Genomic DNA, 11,667 nt, shown 5'->3' with positions numbered 1-11,667 from the left:
TGCCACTTAAGTGTTTCAGACATACCTATTGCTTCTGACAGGTAGTAAATTCCAGTCAGAGATGGTGTTTGGATAAAAAGAATATTTGTAGAAATCATTATTAGTTGCAATTTGCAAAAAATTATGTTGGTCCCTAGTACGTCTATAAGATTTTTTTTAATTGTCCTTTGGAACTTCTTCTAACCCCAATTAATTTGATATAGCATTTTTAATCTAGCTTTTTTCTTCTATTATGTAAACTGTCCCATTGCAAAGAATTTATCATGTTGGAAACTGCACCCGGTGTTCTGTCTTTATAATCATTTTAGATAAATCTGGCTGCTAAATACGCTGAATCTGCTCAACCTGAGTGATGTTCTGCTTTTTTTAAGGATCCCAAACAGGGGAAGAGTATATTCGACGACTGGACTGACAAGTGATTTTTTTAAAAATTTCTACGAAGAAAGCCTAAGGTTTTATTTGCCTTCACAGGTAATATTATTTATATGTGTACCTAAGTCAAGACCATGGCTTATCGTTACACCCAAATATATATTTACTGTCTTAAACCTGAGACTACTACTGTCTCAGCTTTAACAGATTTTAATACATGATTATTTAATGTATAATCAGTCATGAGCAGAAGGGTTAAGATTTTTTAAGATATATATACATAACATTTTTCAGGATTAAAATTCATCTGCCAGTCCTGTTCCCATTGCGCTAAACTAGATAAATCATTTTGAAGTGATTATGCATCAAAATTATTATATACAATTCTATTTAATAAGCAGTCATCTGCAAGATGCAGTGATATTAGGTTTTTAATATAGGAAAATATGTCTTTTTTCCCTGAAAATGATTATGAGCTCACAAGGAGCATGTAATCGCAAAATATCTTAGTAAGATTATGTGTAGTATTGAGGGTTGAGAAACGGAGGCAAATTGGGGTCCAAAGGGTCGCAACTCAGTTATCCAAGATTTCCAGAGAGTCAGTCTTCACATTCCATTAATCGAGTTCATACCTAAATTTGCTGCAATGTCACAGACAGCTTATATTAGCTTTTGGTAGCTCTTGAAACCGACTTAAAACAACCAAATGCAGACAATTCAAGTACAGCATGGATATGCCGGTTTCTCTATTCTGTCATGCATGATACTCACTACTATACTTTCAACAAAATCTAATCCATCAGAAAGTTTCGTAGTCATTAAAATCACGAGACTTGTTGCAAAATTTGTTGACTTGTGTACTGTTATATCTGTGGACTAGTAGTGACATTTAACCTCTTAACAATGAAATTTTGAAAGGAATAGGCATACACTAAGTATCACTAATCAAGTAACACTTTATTTGAATTCAGCATATTGACAAACATTTCAAAACAATCAGCTCGGATGAGCTTTTCAGCAAAAACAATAGAGATTGACGAGTGCTGTCCCCATGGATCGTTAATATACGCTCATCACAATGAGTCACTGCCCTTGGCTCTTTACTCTACGCCCTAGGAGTGTTGTTGATTAGCTCGTTACTCGACCAGATTTGACACAGAGATGTCAGCCTAAAGATACACAATTGGAATAATTATGAATACTGCATTTATTATTTTTTGTTTGATTATATATACATGTCAATAAAACCAAAATGTTGGGTATACTTTAATACAATACAATACAATACAATACAATATTTTTATTTTTACAAATTAAAGGGTCCATTAAGAGCATAACATTAATAACAACATGACATAAACATTACAGAGTGATTAAAGAAACATAAAATAATAGTTAATGACACTGCAACCAAAAGACACCAATAACCAAACAGAAACATCCATAGATCAACATAGAGTCTTCAGGAATGTATAGGTGTCTATGCAATCACGATGTCAAGCTCTAAATCGAACAAAGTCTAGAATTTGTGAAACAAATTCAAAGTCTATCAAATACCCATGGGTCAGATTGTTTCCGTTTAGGATATATATGTATATGAATAAAAGGAGATGTGATATGTACAAACGAAGCGGCAAGAAAGGCAGAAATAACCAAAATAAATCTACAAGAGTTTATCGTCATGTTAGTAGTACTCCAATCGAGACCAACGTTGCCCTGCTTTTGTGCAAATTTGTTCCTTTATACTGCTACGAATAAAAGTTTTTGGCTAATCGTTAGAAAAAATCCGACAAAGCACTAAGCTTGATAGACATTTTCATCTACAATAATACACATATATACATTCTTTCCAAATAAAAAAAAAAGAACTATATCAACCCCTTCTTTCTCTTACTAAATACAACATTAAAGTCACTTCTGATTTTTTGTTGGGTTCGCGTTGCTGAGCCTTTCATGAGTTTTTTTTATATGTCGTGTTTTGTAGACTGTAATTGTTTTTTGATGGTCTTTTGTCATCGCATTGTCGGTTTTTCTTCGACTTATGATTTTTGATTGGTTCTTTTTTATCTTCTGTTTTTATATTTTTTTAAGGTATCGTTGTCCTTTTATCATCCAAGGCTTATTAAAATTCAGACTTATATTAACTCGCGTGCTCGTACATACTCATATGAGTATAACGAAATCAGAAAACTATATTTTAATTAGATTGTTTATCATCTTTAATATTAGAAATTTCAAATGGATATCTGCGAACCAAAAAACGTATGACAAACGGAATATTCCCTCTACTATTGTTAACGGTCTTTCCTTGATGGTAAAGTTACATGAGCTATACTTACGGAATGTTCATTTCACGGCAGTCGGTTTTGTATGCGCGTGTATGCAGTGACTTTTTAAACTTCGATGGATGTTATGTTTTCATCATTAGTTTTTACAAATGTGATCTTAATCAAAATCGTGTCATCCTGTACTGTTTTATTACGTTGCTATATATGGTATCTTATAAGACTGAATACAGCCACCGTAAAGTGTACGAGGATACGATTTCTTATCGATTGAACAGCCAGTCTTATCGATTGAACAGGTCAGGTATTTTGCGATCGTTTACTGCATGTAACTGCTATAGTGTTCTTTAATATGGAATACTATTATAAGTTATATGCCCGCCCGGCAGGGGCGTAGCTGCCGTTAGGCACTTTAGGCACGTGCCTATGTAAATGCTCTTTTGTTCCGACGTTGGAAAGTTCCGGGCGGAAAGAACTAACTAGCCGAAAAGTTCCGGAGGAACTTATTAAGTAGTTACTTTAGTTCTTCCTCTGGTTTAAAAGTTCCACCGGAACAAAGTGACTAGTTGAAAAGTTTCAACGGAACATATCAACTAGTTAGAAAGTTCCTTTTTGCCAAATTAGTCAAAACCGGAACTAACAAACTAGCCCAAAAGTTCCAACGGAACTTATCAACCAGGCAGAAAGTTCCATTTGGAGAATTGATGCAAAGTAAAAGCGCAACATATTATATTTGAACCTTTCAAAGGGAAACCAAGATACTGATTACAAAAGTCAAAAGGAACTTATCAACTAGCCACAAAGTTCCTCTTTGGCAAATAAGTCAAAACCGGAACTAACAAACTAGCCCAATAGTTCCAATAGAACTTATCAACCAGTCACAAAGTTCCATTTGGAGAATTGATGCAAAGAACCACATGAGGAGGGGGTATTCTTCCCTCTCTTGAGGGTACTATGAATACTAAATTTGCATGATAATGCAACTTATTCCGTTTTATGTGAGCTATGAAATACAACTTAAATTTTGCATATTTGTCCCCAAAGAAACCCCTTTCAGTGCGTTGGGTATTCTTGTAAATTAATGATTTGCTCTTATATATACTGATACTCATTCTTCCCCCTCTTTCTACAAAAAGAACGAAATATGGTATATTCGGAACTATGTAACTAGTTGTTCTGTTCCGCCAGAACTATTCAACTAGCTACATTGTTCCGGGACTTTTCAACTAGCTACTTTTTTCCGGAACTTTTCGACTGCACTCGGAATAAAACAACTAGTTGGAAAGTTCCATCGGAACGAAATAACTAGTTGAAAAGTTCCGCCGGAACAAAGTAACTGACGGAACATAGTGGCTGTTACACCTACACATAATTTTTTCAAAAACATTTTTTTTTGTATTAAAAAAGATAATGACAGCGTTATCTGTAGATGCACGTGAAGTCGTCAAAATTCTTTAATTATCAAATGTACACTAGTCTATCATCCTTAGTGAATGGAGTATTGGGTAGAATTGTATGTATGGTCAGAAAGGGGATGTTAACTCCGATGGCTAGTGTAGAGAGAATGCCATGCTCTTTGCACGTTAAGAATACTTGCAACAACTCTTTGAGGGGTCCGTAGGTGGTCTGCTGAAAGGCAAAATTTCTGTCCCTATCCATTAACCCTCATTTACCTAGCTCCGCTACGCATCGATAGGTAAACTCAATTTGCGACAGCAAAATCTACGTTTTACGAAGGCCAAGCTTAAAGTACAATACAGTTATCTCCTAATTTTCTAATGGCATTTTCAAATTTCCAGACCTTCATCCTGGACGACCCCTATTACAGGACCTAATGGCTACCTGTATTTATTGTAAATTTGTTTTTGTCCTGAACATGCATAACTATTTGCCACTGGACGTCAAGTTAGCAATCAATCAATCAACTAGCTTTCAGTAACTTCGAGTACTCTCAGATCTACGTGTAATGACCATAATTATTCCTAAGCAGGTAGGGATTTTACAGAAGAGGATATCAGAAAATATGAATTTCTTGAATTTTGTCACGATAGTATGAACAGAACCGAACTTCTGCATTGGGCATCAACTGTGTGTGAGTGTATGTGTTTGTGTGGCCGGGGTGAAGATTTAAGAATCAAAAGATGGATGGTCGATGTCTAGCCCAAAGGATTGTATTATTATATATAGTAATCTTAGTGTTAACGTGCCTATTCTTTTAATTAAGGATCGTCTATATGTACTATCAATTAACGTATATATCAACTATCCTCAATCAGAAAGGAATAGATATGAAAATACTAAATAGGTTGTACTGCTTAATTAAAGGGCTACGCTGATCTACGCTAGGCAATACATATTGGAAATAAATCTTTTTTTTTTTTAGATTTCCGATCGTACTGCTCTAATTCACCAATTATTTATAATTCTTCGAAATTTTCTTCATGTATATTATCATGATAAAATAACCAGTAAATATAATATTTTTTGTACACAAAATTCTGCAACTAAAATGCTGAAAACCGTTTTCCGTCGGGGGGCTTCGCCCCCCTGAACCCCCTACCAAGGCTCTGCCCTGGACCTGCTGGGGGCCTTAAGCGGCCCCCAGACCCCCTGCCGCAATTTGTGCCTACACTTGATTGGATACCTAGCTACGCCCCTGTATGGTTTGCTACTGACCCCCTACGGATCCATAGAGGGTTAGTAAAATCCATAGGGGGGGGGGGGGGGGGGGGGGAGGCCGAATCTCCTATGGATTTTACTCACCCACTATGGTCCGTAGGGGGTCAGTAGTGAACCGTATAACGAATTTATCGCACGCGGGACTTTTTCTGCTGCGTATTGTAGAAAAAGAAACAATGAAACACAACAACATTAATAGATGACGTCACCATTAACAGTAGACGTGACGTCATGAACCCCCTATGAAAATTACTAAACCCTACGGATCAATAGGGGTCACCACGTGACGGCGTTAAACCAATCACAACGTGATAATTTACCCGCGGTGCGATAATGATGATTATTATATGTTTGTGTTGTTGATACCTTTTAAACCGCGATTAAAGAGTGAAGTGTTTTTCCTGGTTATAATTGTATTTACTTTTATGTACGTTTTGTTAGTCAATTAATCAGGATTTAAAGGGAGAGAGTTGGGATCTAAAAAAGTGACAATTTAGTATAAATATAAAAATAAGAAGATGTGGTATAATTGCCAATGAGACGACACTAAACAAGAGATCATAAATGACATAGAAGTTTACAACTATAAGTCATCGCGCGTACGGCCTTCAACAATGAGCAATACACATACCGCATAACTTGAAGGCCCCGTAATGACAACTTGATGGGACAAATGTATTCAAACGAGAAAACTAACGACCTGATTTAATTACAAAACATGTACAAGAATTGTGGACACTTTTGAGGGAGATAACTCAAATTAAGAAATAATTCTTATGAACTGGGTTTCTAATCTCCTTGACTCATCTGGTGTCCAGTTCGCAAGATAAGACAACTCTCGATATGTGTCGCGATGGTCTATATATGATCATATATGTGCTAATTGATTGTAATCAGTGGGAATCCTTTAACATGTTAACTATCAGCAAGGATTTGTATAGTTTTAAATCCTTTTTTTAAAAAGAATTCACGACTAACTATGTCAAAAAAGTTCATAGTTTAATTTTCATTTGGCATAATTACAAATCTTTCTTTCAAAAGAATCTTCTTTGTCCTTCTTGATTATGTAAAAAACAATCTGAAAAAAGGTATTTACTATCTGTTTTATACGCCTCTGAAACCGTAAACGATTGACTTTACAATGGTAATTATGAGGTCATAAGTAAAGGCAGAGACATATATACATATATATGTCTCTGGTAAAGGTAATTTTTCAGTCCCGAGTTGCAAGTAAATGGCACAAAGTCCCACGCCTGACCGTCACATAATTGATAGGACAAAAATTCACAATGAAATAGTAAAACTGTTTACTATCGTTTGAATATATTAGAGAAACTTAAATTATTGAAGTACTTTCTTTTTATCACATAAATTCATTTTACAGCTTGGGATATTGTTCGTTAGAATTGATAAATGAAGACTTATCAAATTTTATTCATGCAAAGGATATATTTCTTGGTACCATAAAGCCAGTCAAGTAATAACAAATTTTCGCAGCCTATTTTCTAAATAATCATTAGATCATTATGAATTCTTTTATCGTGAATTAATTTTGTTTACAAGTTGCATATACTTATAATTATTAATGTTCAAGAAAACACAAACTATTACTATGAAATAAGTTTTTCACATTGTAAATCAGAGACAAACTATCTCTAACCTGACTTTTTTCTGGTACCATCTTCGTGTCCGGGGCTTTTATGTCCTACATTTGAAATGTATCATCTTAATTCAACAAATGGATATATTGGCTTATAAATAAAAAGTTGTGGTATGATGAAAACTTTCCGTCAATTGAAAGAACAAAATACGAGGATGTTATCAACAGTTACTATAGGACACTGTATACGTCATTCAACAATGAGTAAACCCAGTTATACATTTATAAAAAGTTATGTTATAAAATGCCCCGGTATGAAAAAATGAGAAATCATTTAAAAGAGAAAAACAATGGCCTGATTTATGTTCTAACATAGTTAAAAAAAAGAGACTAAAATCGCAACTAGTTAAAATAGCGGTGGTTTTTTTTTCTAATCTTAAAAAATCCATTTTTCGATTTTGAGACGCTTTTCAGAAGATTTGGGTAAAAAAGACTAAACCTGTGAATTTTAGAAAGTCGATTTGATAAGTTTTGACAATTTTAAGGCTACAATAATTTTAAAGAGGTAAATTTAAAGGCAATCTCACGTTTTTTCTTCTTTTTTTACTAGTGTGAAATACATACAGGTTGGTATAATTCCTATTTTTGGAAATATTTGCCTACTTCGTGTCAATTTTCGCTGTATCTGTATAACCGTTAGATAATGATGTTTATTCTTAACATAAACCCATATTGAAAAGAAAAGATGGGAGTAATATGCAAAAACCAGACACAATACAATTTCATATGAAACTCAGTCATAAATTTCGAAAACATATGCGGTGTGAATTTAAATTTTTCAATAAACTATAGAGCTTCATCTTCACATGTGTATCCGGGATCGTTTTCCGTCTTCCTCGGGCAAGTTTAAAAAGCAATTCATATTGTTGAAGATAACAAATGTTTTCATATATATTAACCTGCAAAATCGCTAAAAAAGTTCATAAAAAAGCATTATAGGTCTGCTATATACAACTTTTTATACAGCCATTGTATGAGGATTCTTTGAATTTTAGACGGCCCTTTATAGCTTACTGTTCGGTGTGAGCCAAGGCTCCGTGTTGAAGACCGTACTGTGACCTATAATGGTTTACTTTTATAAATTTTGACTTGGATGGAAATTTGTCTCATTGGCACTCATACCACATCTTCTTATATCTATAAACAATACATGTCTATCCAAAATAATTTTGTAATCACATAACCCGGCAAAATAGATTTTCAAAAATATTTAATATGCACTCATGTGGGACAATCATTTTTATATAGACACTAATAGGAGGCGAATTGGAACTTAGACGATTAACTGTGAAAAAAGGCATATGATAGCAAATTTACGTACCAAAAATAAGATGTGTGGCATAAACTTAAACAAACCAGAGTTAAGTTCTTTTCTAGAACTTGTCTGTTTTGTATTTTCTTTTATGCACGTTCTGTTAATCTATACTGAGATTCAAAAGGGGGAGGGTTGAGACCTACAAAAGTAAGTTTAACTCGAACACATTTCCATATACATGTACTAGTACCTGTCAAAATTTGGGGACCTCGTAAGTAGTTGTCGTGTTTCATATCTTATTTGTTTTCGTTATTTGGAGAATGTTTGTGTTTATAACAGACCTTAAGAAAAATAAGAAGATGTAGTATTATTGTCAATATTAGAAAACAATCCACCAGAGACTGAAAAACGAGGATGTAAGCAAACACCTTTTAAATTCACATTGAACGTATAGACTCTGTGCGATTTAGATCCTGACATTTTTATAAAGGCATGTCTATTGTTGAGTATTGAAGTTGCCCTGTAAGAGCCTGTCTTTTGGAGAAGGCTATATTTTGCTCTCTAGATGTCTAAGTTATTTATGTGCATGGTTGGGTTGCTATCTCATTTACCAGAAGTTCATGACTTCTGCATTTACTTATACCCCACATCTACCTTCATTCATAGAAAAAGTATGGTCTGATAGAAATGATTACACTGATATTGAAAGGCAAAGTAATATTATTTTTGAAATATCAGAAAACCTGTTGCACATATCAAATGATATGTCAAAGAGAGTGCCCAACTGTTTTTGGATTTATTATTATAATTTAACTGTTGAATAAGTCTTTTTTTTTTATATATCATCGGACATTTGAATGTTCTAGATGCACAATTAACATATTGGATAGAAAATAAAAGGATATGGAGTAAATGTACATGGGACAAAATCGCACACAATACATAGAAAACATAGAAAATTATCAATGAACAGGGCTTTTATTCCTGTTCTACATCTTGACAGTTGATATAGGGTCTTCAACAATGAACGAATCATTCCAATATTTCAACATTCAAAATTTTAGTTAAATCTCTCGTGCACACTAGACATGCTAGACGGGGCTATATATGTTCATGTATAAACATCCCTGAGTACAGAAGTTGACGGAGTTATACGTTAAGTGTACATTAAACTAGTACTGTCAAATGATATTCAAAATCAGCATGAATGTCGGTCTACATCTTTCATTAATTGAATAGCTGGCAGATGATAAAACAGCGGGTGGTTATTGTTTAGATTCACACCTTAATATGGTTAAGATAAGAACACAATAAACGATACTTGTACATAGCTTTTTCCTTCCAATAAATAAAATATGTATTATACATAATAAGTGTTTACGAGAAAGAAAAACAATTAAATCATTAATATTAATTTTCCCGAACCCTACAACACTTAAATAGCAATACACAAATGCTTTGCATTTCAAGTTAATTAATTCACATTGTTTCCTTTGTCATTAGGTGCATGTGTACTGCAAATAAGCTCTTTGTAATTCATTAGCAATTTTCTAATCATACAAAATGTGTTTAAGTTCTATCTATATATCTAAATTATCCGGATAATGTTTAAAATTTCAACAATTTTTAATCGGGACTAAAATTCAATTTAACATTTTCGTCATCATGAATTTATTTTAAACAATAATTGAAAAATGATTAATATTATTATTTTTTTTTTAAAGTTTCGACGCTATCTTATATCAAACATTTTCCGTCTTTCCCAATATGGTACGTATAGATATCGGTTTCAGTTCTTTACAATATACGTATACATGAATTGACGTTTGATAACGAAATAATCACCATATTCAAACTTCCAGGGACACCATCAAATGCAAACTTAAAATATTTTTTTTTGCACCTTCAGAAAGAATAATTATACAAAAATAACATGGGACATGGCGAAATAATGTCACTGCAATAATGAATTTTATAGGAATTTTTTACTACCACTCGTCATCATTGAATTTGGTTAAGTTATGTAGGAAAAACGTATCTTTTCATGGGAAATTTTCAAATCATTAGGGACACCACTTTTAAATAACATAAAAAAATTTTTTTTACATCAAAATAAAGATAAATCTAATAACTCTTTCACCTGCCATGGCAATAGTTTCTGATTGTAGAAATAAAATGTTGACAAATCATTTTAAAGCAACTGTCATGTTTTTTCCATATACAACAATGTTAAATTTTATCAGTCCAGAAGTGCTCCCTTGTTATTCACTGATAACGTTACCCCCGCTGAGCTGTCCCTGATTCTTGTGTATGCAATGAACAAAAACAAGTATGATATACAGCAATAAACGACAACCACTTAATTACAGGCTCATGACTTTAGACAGGCACATACAGAATGTGGCGGGGTTAAACATGTTTGTGAGCAAAAAAAAACCTCGCCCTAACCTGAGACAGTGGTGTAACAGTACAACATAAGAACACACTATAAAAATGAGATGAAAAAAGGCTTAACTCATCAGATGGATACACAAATTAGAAATACATCTAACGAAAATAAAGAGTGGACATGGACGGGTACTTATACATCCACACAACAAAAAGACACTAAGTACTCGTAGTTACTGACAGCTAGTTCAAAGCCAGTAACAACTAATAAAAAAAAATTCATGCATCTAATACTAAAATATCAATCAGTACAAATCCAACATCCAATGGATTTAGTGTAAAGATGTCATTAACAGTCAGAGAAACACAAGACCTTGTGCAATGCCAAATTACAGGTATCGACAGATTGTAAAATCGTGAATATGCATATGTATATAACAATAATATTTGGTTTGGTTTTAATTTACAGTGTACACTCCATTACATGCATTCATGTCGTGGCTTATCACTACTAAAACTGTTCTATTTTTGTGTCATATCTTAATATTATTTTCGTTTATTCTGCATAATATATTAGTATAATCATGGAAGTATTATATTGTCAATATAATACTTCCATGGTATAATAGTCCCACTGCTAGGTTTATTTGAGAATTTGGTCATTGATTTTCAGTTCTGTTTAATTCATTCTTAACTATTATAGACTCTGCAGGTGCAGATCCAGAACTTTGAAATAGGAGGACCCATTGGCAGGTTAACGTTTGGAGTGATACTTGTAAACAGGCTATGCACTATATCAATTATCATATATGGAACTCCGTAATTGTATTATCAGAGACATATGATACAACATGTCTCTGGTATTATATATGTCTCTGATACCAATAAAAGATTTATCAATGTGTTGATAAACATTTTCTAACATGTTCTGACAAAATATTTAAAATAATCATGCTATGAGATAAATATTTATACAATATAAGTATCTTTATATTATTGATATCCAGCTTGACACACGATTTTTTGTG

This window comes from Mytilus californianus, unplaced genomic scaffold (assembly GCF_021869535.1).
Source record: "Mytilus californianus isolate M0D057914Y unplaced genomic scaffold, xbMytCali1.0.p SCAF_3, whole genome shotgun sequence".
Taxonomy (NCBI): domain Eukaryota; kingdom Metazoa; phylum Mollusca; class Bivalvia; order Mytilida; family Mytilidae; genus Mytilus; species Mytilus californianus.
This window is presented reverse-complemented; position numbering follows the sequence as displayed.